This window comes from Paramisgurnus dabryanus, chromosome 11, assembly GCF_030506205.2.
Source record: "Paramisgurnus dabryanus chromosome 11, PD_genome_1.1, whole genome shotgun sequence".
NCBI lineage: Eukaryota > Metazoa > Chordata > Actinopteri > Cypriniformes > Cobitidae > Paramisgurnus > Paramisgurnus dabryanus.
This window is the reverse complement of record NC_133347.1, coordinates 22,012,090-22,030,865: the sequence shown is the minus strand read 5'-3', so window position 1 is coordinate 22,030,865 and position 18,776 is coordinate 22,012,090. Positions and strand designations below refer to the sequence as shown.

Here is an 18,776-nt window from a genome sequence, read left to right as displayed (position 1 = left end):
TAGCTTTCAGCTACTCTTTACACCTCTTGCGCAGCGCACACCGCGTCCTGGCTTGAAAAAAGCCGCTTTACCATAATCACGTCGTAATGCTGTTAACGGTCTATAGCCACACTTCACATTTAAGCTTACGTAATTTAAAACAACGCTAACTTACCTTTAAAATAGCTGAAGACGGCGTGTACGAACATAAACTTCCTTAAAACAGTGTCCTGTAGATTTGTAAATTCCACCTCGACCTCTAATCTCTGAGTTTGAGCCAGTCTGTGTTTGCATGAAGTCAGATGAAGCAGGCGGTGCTGATTCGTTCTAAATGTTCTAATATCCATATTTTACACGATCCATAAAATGCCGCGAAAAAACACGTTGCTAGTATCAAGTCACAAATATGCTAAAGACGTAAGACGGGTGAGACGCGGCAATACATCCAATCAGAGAAACTGGTCTATTTTAATTAAAGAAAACATATATCAACTACATTTTCCTCATTTGATTACATTACAAATCACGAAACATTCAATGTTTAATTTATTTTAATTATTCTTGATATATATTAAATTAATAAAAAACTTTTTAGGGGGGCACAACAACCTGTTTGGGGGGGCACTGCCCGCGAATGCCCCCCCTTGGCGCCGGCCCTGTGTCTACATTTCTTAAAGATGCTCAGGTCTCCGAAGCTGAAATACTTGTAATGCTGCTGAGGCACACTGTTAACGATTTCCCTGTATTTTTACAGTACGGTACTGGCAGCACGGTTGCCAGTAAGTTACTGTATTTTGGTTTTACAGTACTGTACTGTAATACCATTTTACAGTACACAAACTAGTACTGTATAGTTACAAAGCAGTACTGTACTGTAATTTTACAATATTTTATTACAGTAGTCTATTTTTACAGTAATTTACTGTAATGTCTATATTGACCCATAAATACTATTTATTACTTATTACAGTTAATACAATAATATTATATAAAATAGCTAGAGATTTAGGTTTAAATCTATAGTTATTAATATGGTAAAAATGCTAAATTAAAACATAATGAATTAAAAGGCAATCCAAGCAATGTTTGTATCAAAATTTTATTAAAAAAAACATTTAATTGAAACAAACATATTTAAAACAAGATTTTAAACAATAATAAACATATAATCAAGTAACATAAAATAAAATCAACAAGTATAAACAAGTTTGGAGACCCCTGCTGTAACATATTTAACTCTGGCAAATAGAACACTGTTCCATAGTTTGAAGTTTTCAGTTTAAAGTCCATCATCGACTAAAAGGTAACATTTCACCGTGGTAAAAACAACACTGGCCCATAGTTTTAAATATTCTACTTGAATTTCATTGAACACTAAAAATAAATAAAAAATTAAACTGTGGCAGACAGACCACAGTGGCCTTTACTGAAGTCGTCCATTCGAACTCAATCAGCGACTGCATGAAGCTGTTCACAGGGGTTAATGGCCACAGCTTTTCTCTGCACCAAGTTCCTTGTCTTTTTGCTTGCTCCTTGTCTGGATGTGCACTTTTTCCCATCTTTGGAATTAATTCTATCCAGAAACCTGTTAGAAATATCATAAACATTAAGTCAACAAATATAAGATAGAAAAAGATTCTTAAAAAATTAAACTCAGCCTTGAATTTACTCCTATTCTGAAACCTTTTGCTCTTATTCTACTGTTCCACACCTAATTACATTAAAATACAGAAGATTCACTTACCGCTGAACAAACTCTTTCCTCAATGGACAGCATCCACCTGGATCATGTCATGATTGAATGTCCTGAACAGAAAGTACAATTGTTACTGATTTGGACACAACTTTTTATTCTGAAAACAAAATCTTTTGTCAATAAAGTCCAGGGACACCTCTGCTAAATAAATACAATTATTAAATTAAATTTCTTATAACCAAAGTCTGAATATTTCTGTTTGTATATTTCTACATGGCAAACTAAGACAATTGTGTACATGTTGTGTATGGTCGTGTTACAGTGTTGTGTGGGAATGAGTGAATGAGTGTATACATGGGTATTTAAAGAAACTGTAGTGGTAAAGTGCAAACTTACCAAACATAATGTGCTTGGTGTGTGTCTGGTATCACCCGTTGTGCCTCCACATCTGCCTTAACTCCTATAAAAGTGCAAGGACACTCATGTAAACTACAAATAAAAAGTCAGCCACATTCCTGTGTAATTTTGCATGTGACGTGAAAGCATTTAATATTGCAGTCGAAAAAATACATGACTTGTAACTGTACATCATGTACTTGCCTGGTGCCTTTAAAGATGATCCATCTTACCCAATCCAGCTTACAAGCAATGGTAAGACTGTAAAAAAGACAAATGTTACAAAATCTGTTAGCCATAGAAATAAATAGACATTGTGAAGGAAATGGTAAAAGAAAATTTAGTAACACTTTACTATAAGAGTTTATTCCTTAACATTTGGTAATGCCTTAGCTAATATGAACTAACAATGAACAATATATTTTACAACATTAATAATATTTGATAATGTTCATTGTGCAGAGACAAAGTGATTGATTTAAAAATGTATTAAGTGTTTAAATCTAATATCATGCTATGCTAACAAATAAAACATTACTGTAAGTGTTAAGTCAGTTGTAAAACAAATATATATATATATATTAGTTGTTATATTATATATTATATATAAATATCTAAATAAGTCTTTTTTTAATTATAACATCTTGTCTACAGAAAATCTCTGAAAATGTCTCGTTTAGTGCAGAAAATAGCGATTTATAGTGATAAGGTAAAAAGACTGTCCCTTTAATGTTTTACCCGGACCGGCTGCGGTGTAACACTATGTCACGCAAAGTTTTTTAACAAGTAGCTAGCTGCTCACTTTAAAGATAAACATGATCGCCTAAATCTGAGCAATCCTGGTGATGCCAGTTTCCTACACGATGTTATAATGGACTACCGTATTTTAAATCCAGAGATGAAGGATCAGATGACAGAGACGAGAAGACAAAGGTACGTAAATGCGGAGCCCATTCTCTTTTCGTGCATTGATTTGATGTGTTTTGGAAACTTATATACAGCGTGTAATGCATCTGAAGTGGTGGAAACAATATGCCATAAAAATGTATTGGACAACTTACTGGACGTGTAAAACGCTTTAGAGAAGATATTCTCTGCTTTTGATGATATACCGTAATATAATAACAACAACAATACGCGCGGCAATCCCTTTCGTTCATCTGATATTAAGATGAGCCCAGGTCTGAATGATATTTGGTAGAAGTTAAAGCTGCGATGAGTTCGATGCATGTATCCAGTTATGAGGTTTCTTGTTTTCACTTCTGTGGAGGAGTTCAGTACTACAGTATGCTGTGTACGGTGTGACAAGTCCTGACTGTTTACAACCACGAGTCAGCCTTGCCAAACAGTCGAACTTAATACTTTTCTCTGACGCTAACTGAACAGATGAAACGCCGAGATAAACGACCATTATGCTGGGACCGCAAGACCGCGCTGGCGGGTTGTCTTTGTCCATTTCGTTAAAAATAGTTTCATTGTCACCACACTTTCAACACAATATAAACTCACCAAAACCCTCATAATTTAGTTAAAACAACCCTATATTCATTAAAAAAAAGGTGTAAAGCGAGTTAAAGCAGCGGTAGACATCTGTGTGTAACGTTAAGCTTACTTTCTGAGGGAGATTGAAACTTTGTTGGCGACCGTTTTTCTCTCTCATTGCACGTTTAAAACAATATTGTGACAAACTATTGACAACATTCTTAAACTAAAAATTAAGTTTTCATGAAACAGAAATATTTCAAACTTACCGAACTGCCAGAAATCAATCGTCCTCCTTCAGCTGCAGCCAGGAGTTGTGCTCTCTCTCCCTCTGTGTGATTTGACGTTGGCGCACTTTCTCTGATTATTGCAAGTACACCTGGCACATTACAGCAATGGCTACAGCAAGGTTACATCAAGACCAAAATATACTGTAAAATTTTCCCGCTCAAACAAATTTACCCAGAATGCATTATGAACTGCAGTACTGTACTGTAATGTACACATACAGTATAGTACTGTGGATTTTTACAGTAATGTACTGCTAAATCTACAGCGACATCTAACAGTGCAGATATACTGCCATAATGGCAACAACCTAGAACATTTGAATTCAGTGGGTTTTGTCTCTCTTAACTGCATAATATTTACTTCTCTTATTGTACATTTAAGATGCTTAATTAGTGAGCACATTGAGAGGGAAACAGAAGCCAGCCAGCTGGTGGTCACATTTTTAAAAACCTGATGGACTTTGAGTGATGCTTTATTTAATCAGGTAAACTAAGGCATTTTGTTCTGCAACCATATGTTTGTAAAGTCACATCATTGTGTGTTCTCTAACCAAATTTTTATTTGAAGTCACAGCATTTTTTTCTTTTTTGCAAAAAGATGTTCATTTGGCGTTATGTTTTGTTCAGTCTATCACTTGTGAAGCAGAAATTGTGTCATTTATTGAATGCATTATGTTAACAGCTTTAATAAAAACTATGCATTTTTAGCATGCATTTTCATTGTCTTTTATTTTAGAATGCAAATTTTAAATATTCACCTTCTAGCAGTTTGTTTATTGAAATTACAGAAGGAGCACCAAAATAACAAAATAAGGGCAACCACACACCTGACAGTATTATCATGTGCAGCTTTGTTTAATGGCTGTAACGTTTTACAGTAATATACTGTTGTTTCAGATTACAGTAGGTAGACTATAAAATTACAGCTGGATACTGGTGGATCTAGCTGCCAGTTCTTTACTGTAATTTAACAGGGACATTGTTTTACAGCAGAATACTGTAATATTTTTAACAGCAGGTAACTGTAAATTACTGCAAGTTGAGGTAAGAACATAGTAAAATATTAAAGATGGTGGTGTTTCCTTTAAACAAATTAGCAACAATTATGTAGCTAGCTAAATAGCTAAAATAATTTACAGTCTACCTACTGGATGCTGGTGATTCCAGCTGCCAGTACTTTACTGTAATTTAACAAGGACTTTAAATATTTTTTTATTATTGTAGGGTGGTTGTGTTCTCATCCACATTGTAAAAGTAGATTTTGCATAATATATGCCTTTAAAATCACATTGGTTCGATATTAAAATTCATTCTGGTCCTGGCCTATGGCACCCTAGTACCCAGAATGGAACTCATACAGTACCAGCACCATTGTGATTCCCCACACCATAATCTAGCCAGGCGCCTTAGTCAAGCTCATGTGGGCCTTTGATTGATTATAACCTAGTTATTTACACGCACATCCAGACAATAACAAAAACTCTTTGTATTTTTATCTATTTAAGTGTTGTGCTGCAGGCTGACTTTTGGGTGTCAGGAGGGGTGACCTTGTTTTTGCAATTACACAGCGCACACTAACAAACACATGTGCAAACCTAAAAAATCCAAAGTGATGGCCTAACTCATGGCACACAGAGATCTTCATTGTTTCTCGGCGTTATCAGTGGGTCACACTGCTGTCATTAAGCTTGTCAGGAGGACAACAATCTGTTGGTTACCACTGCACCATTCTTGCGCTTATATGCATGTATTCTGTAGCACACGTGTGTGGGCACAATTGTAAGGTCTGAAATGTCATCTCAAAAGCATGTGGGTATTAAAGTAAAAGGAAGACATACCAGATAGTAAGAAATTTAGATTTTATGCAAATATTTAAATTAACTTTGAGTGTGAATACTGATCTTGTAATTAGCAATTAATATTTTAAATTAAGTAGAAGCAGTTTCACCTAGACCATTCTGTCCTAAACCAAACTGGGAACATTAAATCTGCAGCCTCAAGGGGAATATAAAGAGAAATATAGTTGTGCTATTTTCTGTATTTTTGTCAGTGTAAGGTGATGACTGAAGCAGATGGCTTCAAGGCAGCTTCGCTTAGAAAACGCATCAAAATATACCATTAACATCCTCCTCCACCTCATCGCCTCACTCTCTGCTGGAACATCTATTCCAGTTAAAAAGGGGGGAATACTCTGAGCTTATATTATATTGTTAAAGCTTATATTGTGAGCTCAGAGTCCTCCCTTTAGACAGCATGCCAAATATAATTTATCTATGAAAAGGCAAACTCTTAAAAATATTTTTTTGCTGAAAAACACAGGTGAGGATTTTCCTGTTATCTGCCAGCACGTGGTGCAATGCCTCCTTTTCCTCTTTCTGCATTGCACACCTGAGCGGGTGCTATCATAATGCAACTTGCCCGAAATGTGCCTGTGTCATTGAAACTGGATTCGCTCCTCATTACTGCCCGCTGTCAAAAAGTGAAAGGCTCTCAGAAATGTTTTGGCTTGTAATAAACTTTTAGTTGACAAGGACACAGTAAGTGACTATCCATTAGTGTCACATAACCAGATTTTTGACCATCAGCACGAAGTGTGGTCCTGCACACACCTTATTTTAGACAATAACCACCTATTTGGACAATTGGGAAGGTCTGATCGCATGAAAAACAACCAATCACAGTTACTGTAATTGTTTACATAGAGAAACAAAATCATAAAATTGAGCAGCAGTTTCAGTCAGAAACTGGCAAAGAAAGCACCGAGAGGATTAGAGAAACTTTGTGAGTATAGATTATTCCACTCACATAACCTAAGGGATAAAATTTGTTTTGGCATATTTAGTTTACTTGCTACTAAACCCATCTAACAGTATAAAAAGTTGATGTTGAACTTTTTGCGAACTTTGAAACTTTAAAAGAAATTCAGTAATTACCTGTATATTACCTGTTTGACAAAATCTCAAATGAAAATCTTTTAGAAATGAAAGAATTCTAGGTTTACTGAGAGAGCTGATGAGGTAAAATCCTAAAACCCTGAATGACTTCTGCACTGGGGATGAATGAATTTCTGGTAACACTCTTTTTCCAGTGTAATGAGTTACAGATGCTGTCAAATAGATGTTTCTTTGGGTCAGGTTGTCATGTCCTCTGCCAGTCAACCATCTAACAGATATCGGCAGTGCATTTGTGGCCTTTGTAACAATAACAGTGGGATATATGCAATTTATACAGTGTCCACCATAAGAATTGGGAAAATAAAGGCAAAATCGCTCTTTTTGCTGTGGTGTGAAGAAATGTCTAAACACTAAAAGGTGAATATGAGACCAAAGTACAGAATGTCACATTTTATTTTTCACCTGTTTTAACAATTTACCAACTTAACGGAGCAATACGCAACACGTTTGGATTTTTAATACTTATGTCTGATGTGAGCATATTGGGGTGGTTTCCCGGAGAGGGATTATAGCTTAAGCCAGCACTCTGCCTTAGTTTAATTAGGAAATATAACTAGGTTTAACAAACATGTCTTTCTAAAAACATTACTTGTCTGCTTTTGAGGCAAAACCAAAAGTCAGACGCCCAAGTGGATGGACACGCATCCTTTGTGTATTAATTAAGCATTTAGGATGGTACACCTCTCGAATAAAGATCATTTTAGATGTTCAGTGACTAGAGCATTAGATTTTGCTAGTCGACTCATTTAGACAGCACAGGTCACATTTACTGTCTAAGGCTGTGTCTCTATTCAACTATGTGCTAGACCAAGGGTCAAAAACAGTACTATTTGACAGTCCAGTTCTTTTGCCTCATATTCATCCTTCACATTACTTGTCTTCACAGCAAACAGAGCAATTATGTCTTTACTGTCCCAACACTTATAGAGGGCATCAGTGGCGGATTTGGCTAATTGGGGGCCCAAGGCGATTGTATGTATGGGGCCCCCCTATCCGATCTTTAAAAGAGAACAGAATTTTTTTGAGGATGGAAAGCAGAGAACACACAAAGTCTAGCACTACACAAACTAATAGTCACAATGAAACCCAATAGAGATTAAATCAATGGGGCAATTGTCCCCACACAGATAGGAATACAAGTATATTTTTTACCTTGTGGGGACATTTTGAGGTCCCAATGAGGAAACAAGCTTATAAATCAAACAGAATGATGTTTCTTGAAAATCTGAAGTGGCACAAAGTTTTCTGAGATGGTTTAGGGTTTGGGTTATGGGAAGGGAATAGAATAGAATAGAATATACAGTTTGTACAGTATTAAAAATATTATGTCTATGGAATGTCCCCACAAAACATGGAAACCAGAATGTGTGTTTGTGTGTGTGTGTGTGTGTGTGTGTGTGTGTGTGTGTGTGTGTGTGTGTGTGTGTGTGTGTGTGTGTGTGTGTGTGTGTGTGTGTTCTTTTGCCCAAATCAGTTTTGAGTGAGTTTTTTAAAAACTCATTGGCATTTAAGGAGTACAAATCTTAAAGAGAAAAATTAAATTAAAATTAAAGAGAAAAAAGGAGTGAGGTTGATTAACAGATTTATGCAAAAAACGAACATAGCGAAAGGGTTGTAAATTTGCACACAGTGTATTGTTGAGTTAAAAAAAAATTGCATCACATTTTCCCAAAATATGTGTCAAAATAAGATTTGTCACAAAAAAATCAATCCATTTGCTGAAACACAGAGAAAGTTGTGGCCACATTAAGACTCAACAGCACCCCATATTGGATGAAAACATCCCCAACATAACATAAGGGTTCAATTAGTTTTTTTATAGTAACGTTATTTACTTTACCACAAAATCATTTTTATCAGTGTAGGGCTATGGCTATTACTAGCAGCCCAAAAGCCCCATCATTGCTTTCTTCTTTTATTTAAGCCGACTGGGAAAGATCGTTTTATTTTATTTTCGCGTTTATATTTGTCTTGATTCATCCTTGTTCATGTATTTTCCCAGTCCTCCTGTCACTCTATGTTTATCTTTCGTGTTTCTCGCAGCACGCACCGTTACGGACTCGTCCATTTCAATGTGAAAGAAGGTGGTGTATGTGTGTAGTGACAGATAATCATGAACTGGACATTTTAACTACTACTTCAAAGTTGTTAATAGAATTTACCATGCTTTTGAAGTGTTCGTGATGATAAGGGTTAATTTTTTATTTATTTTTTAGGTTGGTTGGGGGCTCCCTAATATGACTGCTGTAGGGGGCCCCAAGCAGCTGCCTACCTATGCCTCTATGTTAAGACACATGCCTCTGGAGGGCATTGCATATAATGTACTGTGTGAACATACACATTAAAGGCATATTTGGACTGGTCTCTTGACTTTTTCAAGAGCTCCTTGCATTTTTCTCATCAGTTCTGTATGTCATTAAATTCCAAATCTGTTGAAGCAAAAGGCCAACAAAAGCAAACCTCACCAGCACCATAAAGTCACCGCAACAACAACGTGATAAACTAAAAGCTGTGATTTAAAAATCAGGATTATCACATCAAAAATGTATTGTTGAACCATTCCATAATACATGTAAAAACTGTAGTATTATATTGTTTAAAATAATCATCCGAATGAAGCATATAATGTTTCTATAAAATATAATCTAGAAATCTTTATAAATTTGGTTTCAGATGATTCCAGGTCTGATTATTGTGCTGTAAATAATTTCAGAATACATTACAGCTGTAACCTCCAGATGATTGTGTGCATACAATTGTGTCATCACCTCGTAGCTAATTTTTTGTGTTGTTTACATAACAGCCCATTCTTTTTCAAATTATTAGGGGGGAATTAAAAAGGAATTACATTTACAAGAAGTAGCTTTCTCTCTCACACACACCTGCTTTCCCTAGAGCCTGAATCTGTCCGTGAATCTGTTTTCTCCCTCTGCACCTCAGTTTCTAATGCACCACTCATTAGCATACTGTGAAGAGCCTCCTTGAGTGTTTGTTCATTTCTTTGTGTGGAAATTAAAAACGTGCTTCTAAAGTGGTGCCCGCCTGCCGTCATATCACCATTTCTAAATGGATTTCTGTTTTTAATAGATCCTCTCTCACTGTTTGGTGTGTCCACTCGTCTTACCATATGTCAGGCATACACACTATTCAGTCTTCCGCAATGTAAGCCACTTCTGGAATTCGCCCTTGATTTCTCCAAGTGTTGTCTTTTGTTTCCTATTTTGTCTATAAATCTGGCAGCACTTTACCCGGTCTCTCCTTCTTTGATGCGTGCACATTAGTTCCTCTGTAAATCCGTTTCCAGTTAAGTTGTGGAGATAAGATTGCATCGACACAGAAGGCTTCATTTGCATGAGACTGCACTCTCTCATCTGTAATTTGTGTACACTCCTGGTAATTTACTTTGAAATAAATAAAAGCAGTTATCAGGGAATTTGTTTGTCTGTTGCGCTATTTGTTTTTTTAAACAAAATAGCACAGCAGGGTGCATGTTTGTTTCATTATCATATGTGAGGTTTAAAAGCTTTAACTAAACAAACTTTTTTGTCCCTTGTGTAAGAAAAGAGAGTCAGATTAGTCAAAACTGTTCAGGTGCATTAAACAAATTTGCATTTGTTTACAATTTCAAATTGCACATTTTATTCTTAAAGGTACAGTATAGTTAATTTCATAACAGTAATGCATTTGGCAGACTTATTTCAAAGCAACTTACGGTGCATTCAATCTATATTATCCTCTACCCGTTGAGCTGTAGCATTACATTATAAATTATGAATTTCTGTCACCTTCATGGTTGTTTAGACCTGTATGAGGACATTAGGTATTATAATGCACCTCTTGCTATAACCAGGAGTTTACAATTACAAGGAGTAATTGTAAACCCTGTATCTGACAACCCTAAATAAACACATGCTCTTTAATTTCCACTTAAAACATAACAGAATAAAAATTTGAATGCAATGTGAGGTTCATATAACAGATACCATTACATTTACACATTTGGCAGACGCTTTTATCCAAAGTGATTTACATTGCATTCAGGCTATAGCTGTATGTTTGATCAGTATGCTTTTCATAGCATATAAGCTCTATATAAATGACCATCTGTGAGCAAGACGCACAATGTGCCTGTTGCACGCAAATGGCCGTGGCATGGCAATTATTTTTAGTAAAGAGTAAAGTTTGCTTTGATTTACAATTCATTACTGGTGGCCTCTAGGTGTAAGCATATAATTTTACACACTAAAAGATAAAATGATGTTATATGTGCAGGAAATTCATACACATTATTCATGCAGGACGCTATTCATCAGAAAGAGACTGGGGACTCTGAAGCTGGTGCTGAAATGATTGCTGCCATTATAGACTAAAATAAAAAATGTAATTTATGCAAAGTAAAAGTGCATGAGACAGGTGCTGAGGATGGGAAGATGGGAAGATTTGAAGTTCGTGCACATATTTTCCATTAGCAGCTCTATTGTAACTGCACTCTTAAAACGAATGTGTTAAAATAATACATCTTGTGTCTAGGACAACACATCTAGGGGCGGTTTTCCGGACACGGTTTAGATTAGTCCATGACTACGCCTTGTTACAATTTATCTAAACCTATTCTAAGGACTTAATTTGGTCAACTTTAAAGGTTATTTTTTCAATATTGCCCCCTTAGATTCCAGATTTTCAAATAGTTGTATCTCGGCCAAATCTTATCCTGTCCTAACAAACCATACATCAAAGGAGAGCTTTTTATTCACATCACAAACCTAATGTAAGGTTGGATCATAAAACAAATTGCGTTAGTATATTACATGACAAACAGTACATGGCTTATTGCTTCAGATGTGTCGACCCCTTTTTGGTAAAGCCGTCTGTTTTTGATGAAATTTGCAGTCCATTATCATAACCATTAGTGAAATGACAAGCGTGTGCGTACGTGCCTATGTTCATGCGTATGAAACACTGCTTATAAAATATGAATTATTACAGGACGGCAAACATACGGTCGCATGTTGCTGTTTAGATGAGTCACAAATATCAATGATGTTTGTGTGTTCTTTCCTGTGTTAAGATGTCAACAAATGCCCATGTGTGTATACACATGACTGTATTTTCCTGGTGTGTAAGAGTCTGTGTGTTTGCACAGTTTCTCTGGGGAATTAGTCCATCTATAAATATCTCCGAAGGGAAGAGTTTACTTCCCCTGGCTAGACTTTGCGCAAATGCGGGGTGGATCATTTCAATGTGCGCACATTTCTTTGCACGTTATTTTGGTGCGTTACCCTTTCTGAGTGTATATGCATGAGTGTATAAGTGCATGCTTTAAATGTTTGTTTGTCAGTATGTTTGTCAGGTTTGTTTTTGTGTATGTTTTACTCCCTGAACATTCATCAGAGCAGTTTCCCCCAGTGATGGTCTTGGCATTTTGCTAATGGCCATCTATCAAAACTCAGGACTGGGACCACTGGCTTCTCACTGATCAGCTACTACTGCTATAATGTTGTGTGGGAGAAAGCATTTGTGTGTTTGAATTTTGTTTAGTTAAAGGTAGCTGCATTGATTTCCACACAGAGAAAAATAGTCTCCAATAATTTTCTTCTAATAACTTCTAAATCACTTTAAATCTAACAATGCTATTCACTCAATAAAGTCTACTTACACAAATGTAAATGAAGTGTCAATAGAAAGACTAATAATTGGCTTGCTCTATACCCCTACTCTGTCAGCATTTTAGTCATTTTTGTCTATTTTTCAGTACATAACTTCTAAGGGATTGAAAGAAAAGAAAATTTTGACACAAAGTTGACAGCTTAAATAAAATAAAAGCAACCCTAGCAATGAAACATTCCCTCGGGCATGTTTTCGTGTCTTTGCCTTGTTTGCTTGTAGTTTTCTTTTCTGTGTGTGTCTGTCCGTGTTTGTGCATGTGTATATGTTGATTATTTTGGCAGTGGAAATTTTTCTCATGTTTGTTGTTAAACATGGCTGCACATCCGCTACGCTGCAGTTTGTGTTTTTCGTCTTTAGTTCTGCCAGGAGTGTGTGTTTGTATTAGTTTATGGAAATGTGACGGTCCCAAAGTATTACATTCATTATTTGTTGAGATTTGTATTATTTGTGGTCTTTTGAATGATCTGTTTCCAATCCTTCTTGGGGAGCATTTACACGCAGCCTTTTTTGATCAGACAGCTATTAGTAAATATGCATTGTGTAAGCCAGTGGTTCCCAACTACAGTCCTCCAATCCCAAAATATTTTAGATTAGTGATGTTGGGTTCTTGAACGAATCATTCACACTAAAAACTCCTGGGTCAAAAACAACCCATAATGGGTTATTTTTGACCCAACTCCTGGGTTAAAAAGGGACCAACTAATTTCTGGGTTATTTCAACCCAGAAAAATGGGTTATTCTTTTTGACCCAACTTCTGGGTTAAAATAACCCAAAATTGTAGTTAATATAACCCAACTTCTGGGTCAAAAGAACAACCCCAATATCTGGGTGGAAAAACCCAGAAATTAGTAGATCCTTTTTAACCAAAGGTCAAAGATACCTAAATTGTGTAACTATGCCACTATGCCTTATTTCAGAAAGAAAAAATTCAGACACTTACACACTTCAAGCAGTTTTAAATTTTTATTGGATTCAATTAAATTCTATATAAAAACGCACACTTGGACCTATTTATTTTAGGTCACACTGTAATAACATTACAAAGGAAAAATAGAAAAATAAACAACACTTAAACATTCTCTCTCAAACATTTGACAACATTCAAAAATTGGATTGAACTTGAGGCTTTAAGTCTTCAAACATTGGTTGTGTGCAGCTTGAGATCTCCCAGAGGGGAACGGCTGCGATTGCTGAAGGTATTCCACCAGTGGCGGCCGGTGACTTCTTTATTCGAGGACGCTTGATGCAAAGTTCGTCACAACATGTATGTAGCTTGTCATGTGTGTGGTTTGTAATTTCAAAATATGTGTTCTGCGCTTTTAGAGATCTTGTGTGCATCACGTGTCATGTCAAAATAAGTGCCTGCTGCAGACGTGTCTAAAGGGTTTATGATAAAAGAGATGCTCGCGTTTGCCAGATACTCACATAATCTCATGCGTAATAAGAGTTTACTGTTAAGGAAGTGTCTGGCGTGTATTTTAGGAACATGAGCGTCTATTGTATCATAAATGGTTTTGACGCATGTGCAGCAGGCACTTATTTTGACAAAACACGTGATGCACACCGGATCTCTTGACACGCAGGACACATATTTTGGAAAAGGGAACCACACACGTGACAATCTGAACACTTATTTTGAATTAGCGCATCTTCGGATGAGCAGTTACGAGCCGCCACTGTATTCCACCATATTTGTTCCAACCTAAAACAGACAGAGACAGAAAGATATAAAGTGAATATTGTGTAGAAAGCTAATTTGTTAGCAAGATAATAGACTACCAGTTTGTGTTATAATGCTGATACTAACTGTACAAGGAAGCCAAATGAGCTGTGGTTCTTAATTGGTGTCTTCATTTTGAGTTAGTCATGAATGTGTACAAGAAAATGTGGGTTGAGAACCACGGAGTAATGAAACTAAACATCTTTAACTTAACTTTCTAGTCAGATTGCTACCTTAGATGGCATCGCCCAAAACTGAAATACAACTGCGAGGAACCTTGAAGTTGTTTTTTTAAACCAGGATTCACCCTTTAGCTTCCACATGAAACATGTCCCTTGTATAGCCTTCTTTCACATGAACAGTATAGTTATAGAATTAAGAATATTCTCTCTCAGAGTGGTGCTGAGAAACTGGTCCATTGTACTTACAGACATTTGGTGTATGAACGCTGTCCAGGACTCTTCAGTGGAATGCCGGATAGTCTTCTTCTCAACCCTATAGATAGCCTGTAAATGATGACAGAATTTTCATTTTTGTGTGAACTATCCCTTTAAGCCCTATTAAAGAAAAAGTTTTTCAATATTTTACTAAGTTAAGGTAAGAACATAGACGAAATAATACATCCCTGTCTTTTTTCTATGCATGCAGTTTATCTTTGTACAGCGCGTTATTAATGCATTTAGCCTAGCCCCATTCATTCCTTATCCAAACAGGGGTGAATTTAGAAGCCACCAAGCACTTCCATGTGTTCCCTATTTAAAGACTGTTACATGAGTAGTTACACGAGTAAATATAGTGGCACTAAATAATTTTTTAAGCTGATAAAAATGAGAACTATATTGTATGGCGGAAGAGCACTTAGTTTGCAGCACTTCGACCTCTGGTGCAGTAACATCATCACTCATCACACTGATTTTGAAAAAGATGGGAGAGTTCACAGGAGTGATGTTACTGCACCAGAGGTCTAAGTGCTGCAAACTAAGTGCTCTTCCGCCATACAACATAGTTCTCATTTTTTTAATCCGCTTAAAATATTGTCACCTCTTATTTTGTGCCACCATACTTACTCATGTAACTACTCATGTAATAATCTTTAAATAGGGAAAACATGGAAGTGTTTTGTTGCTTCTAAATTCATCCCTGTTTGGATCCTAAGGAATGAATTGGGCTAGACTAAATGCTAACACATTCACGACATGCTGTACACGATGTACTGCACGCATTGAAAAAGACAGGGATGTATTATTTCATCTAAGTTGACGTAAAAACATAGTAAAATATTGAAAAACGGTGTAGTTTTCCTTTAAAGAAAATTTTTTAGCTATAGAGAGATGATATGAGGGCAATAAGAGTAAAAAGCTCACCTCAAAAATGTCTCTGTCAGCTCAAACAGCCGCCACTCAGTTAACTTATCAGTGACAAAGCTGTCCAATTAAAAAGACCTGGAGAAAACATATAGAGGTTAGCAACAATTTGAAGACTTGACCCCCTTCTTTAAATCTCACTACTTCAGCCAGTAGAGCATTCTATAATATTATAAGCATGGTGCAGCTGGTAAACATAACTCAAAGCAACGCAATGGTTGGTTTTGCCGGTTGTTGATGAGTAACAGCTGTGAGTGATCACAACACGCTTAAGCAGCCACACCACAGGATAATAAGTGAACAGTGTCCCAATGTCAAGTGAGCTAAAGTCCTTACCAGTGCCCGAACCTGTGTACATGATAAACTGATTCACGACCTCGGGAGTTAGGGAACGAAGAGACACAGGGTACAGTATGTGTGTGTACCGGCGGCGCCATTTTGCGTCTGTATGCGGCGCCGAGCTATGTACATAGTTTTAAATTTACACTTATTTGTCTCAAATTCGTCGTTAATGTATATACAGACTTCACCATGTGCTGTAATGTACATTAAATTTTACATTCATTTACAGAAATCAGCTACTTTCATGAAAATTTGTTGATATTGGATTTTCAGGTGATATTCTAAATTCATTCAGTTTACGGACGCTCTGAGGTCAGACTGCAGACTCAGCAACGATTGTATTTAATTATACAGTACAATCATAACATAGTATTGATATCTTAATTCCATAATGTCCTTAAACATAACAATATTGCTGGCCATAAACGGAGAAAGTGCGGGATACCTCGAGTGGTCTTATATACGACGCGGCGCTTCTCGTCCGGTGTTCCCCCTTAAACCCCGACCCCCTTAACGTTGCACGAAGTCATAGCTGCCCTGTACTTATCGTATTTTCACCGGTAACAATGAGATAAGCAACTGTCACGCCGGGAAACGGGAATCAGGACACATATGCAGGGTTCACATAAAAGGATAACATTTAATATAAATAACATAGAAAACAAACACGGGAATCAAACAACAGGCAGAATAAATAAACAGGAACAGACAGGATGGAGACAAATGGCGACAATGATCCGGCAAGTGAGTATAGCACAAACAGGGGTATAAATACAGACAGACTAACAATGCACAGGTGTGATGAGGAAGGTAATTAATCAATGAATAGTCCAGGTGACGGTAATCAGGACAGACAAAAAACATGACACGGATTTCACCGTGACATAACCCCTCCCTCTACGAGTGGCTACCAGACACTCACATAAACACAAAACAAAAACAAAGTCTGGTAGCGAGAGTCCAAGGGAGGGGTGGAGGGCTTGGGGACCCTGGCGAAGCCGGCAGCCGCCGGGATGAGACCAACAGGACGGTTGGCCTGACTACGCCAGGAGAACCGGAGCGATCGCTCCGAGAACCGAGGCAGACGAATTACCCCCCTCCTGGGAATCGTCGACGATCAGATGCCCCCGGAAATCATCTCCCATCCCCTCGCGGAAACGGAGACCCTCGCTCGGTAGCCACCCCGGGGAAATGATCGGGCGTGGTCCGTTCCGGATCCCCCTGCGAGCAGGATGGTGGTCCTCCGAGGGACCGTCGACGACGACTCAACCGTTGGGGGACCGCCTGGGCCGATCCTCCTCCCGCAGGCCCGCAGGAGCGAGCGATCGCTCACGGTGGTCCCCAAGAGACATCGGGGCTGATGGGGAATGAACCCCAATGTCACTACTCCCCCTCGACGAAACTCCTGGGGGAGCTGCCCTCCGTGAACCTGCTGCGTCCAATATGGCCGGATCATTCTGTCACGCCGGGAAACGGGAATCAGGACACATATGCAGGTTTCACATAAAAGGATAACATTTAATATAAATAACATAGAAAAAAAACACGGGAATCAAACAACAGGCAGAATAAATAAACAGGAACAGACAGGATGGAGACAAATGGCGACAATGATCCGGCAAGTGAGTATAGCACAAACAGGGGTATAAATACAGACAGACTAACAATGCACAGGTGTGATGAGGAAGGTAATTAATCAATGAATAGTCCAGGTGACGGTAATCAGGACAGACACAAAACATGACACGGATTTCACCGTGACAGCAACGGGGACATGGACACAGAAAGTTTACGTTACATTGACACTTAAAATACTTGCTTACCTTGAATACACAACGAAGAAGCCCAGGCCAAAACGGATCGATCGCGCCGCGAACTCCGGTGACAGTTATTTCAATCGACTGTTGTGAGAAAATTCCAGAACAGCGGGGGGCGGGGCGTTAACCCAGAACATGGGTTAATCTTTGAAAAATAACCCAGAAACCCAAACAACCCAGGAATTGGGTCAATATATTAGCCCTATAACCCAGAAAATGGTTACTCTCTGAAAAAATAACCCATAATTTTAACCCAACACAAATAACCCAGAATATGGGTTGAAGAAATAACCCAGGAGTTTTTAGAGTGTTCTTTTGAGCCGGTTCTCAGGAAGTAAACGGTCGAGCCGGTTCATAAATCGAACTGAATCGAACTTTAGGCTCAGGCATAGGTTCCGGGTTGATGACGCAGGACGCACAGTTGAAATAGCACGCCGGACTCAAAAAGAACTGAATGAGCCAGTTCAACCCATAGGGTTCAACCAACAGTCGAAGTTTGTCGATGATTGCAGACGATTCTGACGAATTGCTTACACTGCGTGTGTATCACTGAGGATTTGAACGAGCCTGATGCACAAAGTTTCTTCTTGTTTTATTAGTTTCTTGCAAACATTGGATGTAGACATTCCTTGATGACTTCTTGCCTTGGAATGCTGCCTCCAAAGGAGGCTTCAGAATGAAGCCATGGACTTCTGTTATCATCTCTATTTCAGTAGTTTGTCTGTTTCCACATCACTGTGATCTGTGGGACCAAAATATAAACATCAGATGTTTTAGGTGCATCAAGAACCATAAGGACTTCTGTCATCACCTCTACTTCAGTAGTTTGTCTGTTTCCCATGACTGTGATGTAACAATCTTATAACAACGCTACGAGCAGGATTCTAACCTGCGCAGGGAAACCCCATTGGATTTCGAGTCCAACGCCTTAACCTCTCGGCCATCACAGCTGTCAAGACACCTTTTCTTCAGGAGATGATGGAAGATGGTTTGTCTCACTGCTGTGATTATAAAATGATCTTCATCTCAGCATTGTGGAGCACCAGTCATGCAAATAAGATTCATCAA

General features: G+C 37.8%; 2 long non-coding RNA genes and 1 other non-coding gene across 3 annotated transcripts; all 3 read right to left on the bottom strand.

Annotated features, from left to right (window-relative positions):
* Positions 1-747: 747 nt before the first annotated feature.
* LOC135729615 (uncharacterized) lies at positions 748-4,114 on the bottom strand. The gene is made up of 5 exons (XR_010525718.2): positions 3,823-4,114; positions 2,276-2,332; positions 2,072-2,135; positions 1,724-1,785; positions 748-1,564 (listed from the first exon to the last, which is right to left on the bottom strand). It is a non-coding gene; the product is annotated as an uncharacterized lncRNA (long non-coding RNA).
* Positions 4,115-13,415: 9,301 nt separating this feature from the next.
* On the bottom strand, positions 13,416-17,978 carry LOC135730066 (uncharacterized). Its single transcript, XR_010525860.2, has 4 exons — positions 17,715-17,978; positions 15,550-15,627; positions 14,614-14,691; positions 13,416-14,167 (listed from the first exon to the last, which is right to left on the bottom strand). It is a non-coding gene; the product is annotated as an uncharacterized lncRNA (long non-coding RNA).
* Positions 17,979-18,576: 598 nt separating this feature from the next.
* trnas-cga (transfer RNA serine (anticodon CGA)) lies at positions 18,577-18,658 on the bottom strand. The gene has a single exon. It is a non-coding gene; the product is annotated as a tRNA-Ser (tRNA).
* Between the last annotated feature and the right edge of the window lie 118 nt (positions 18,659-18,776).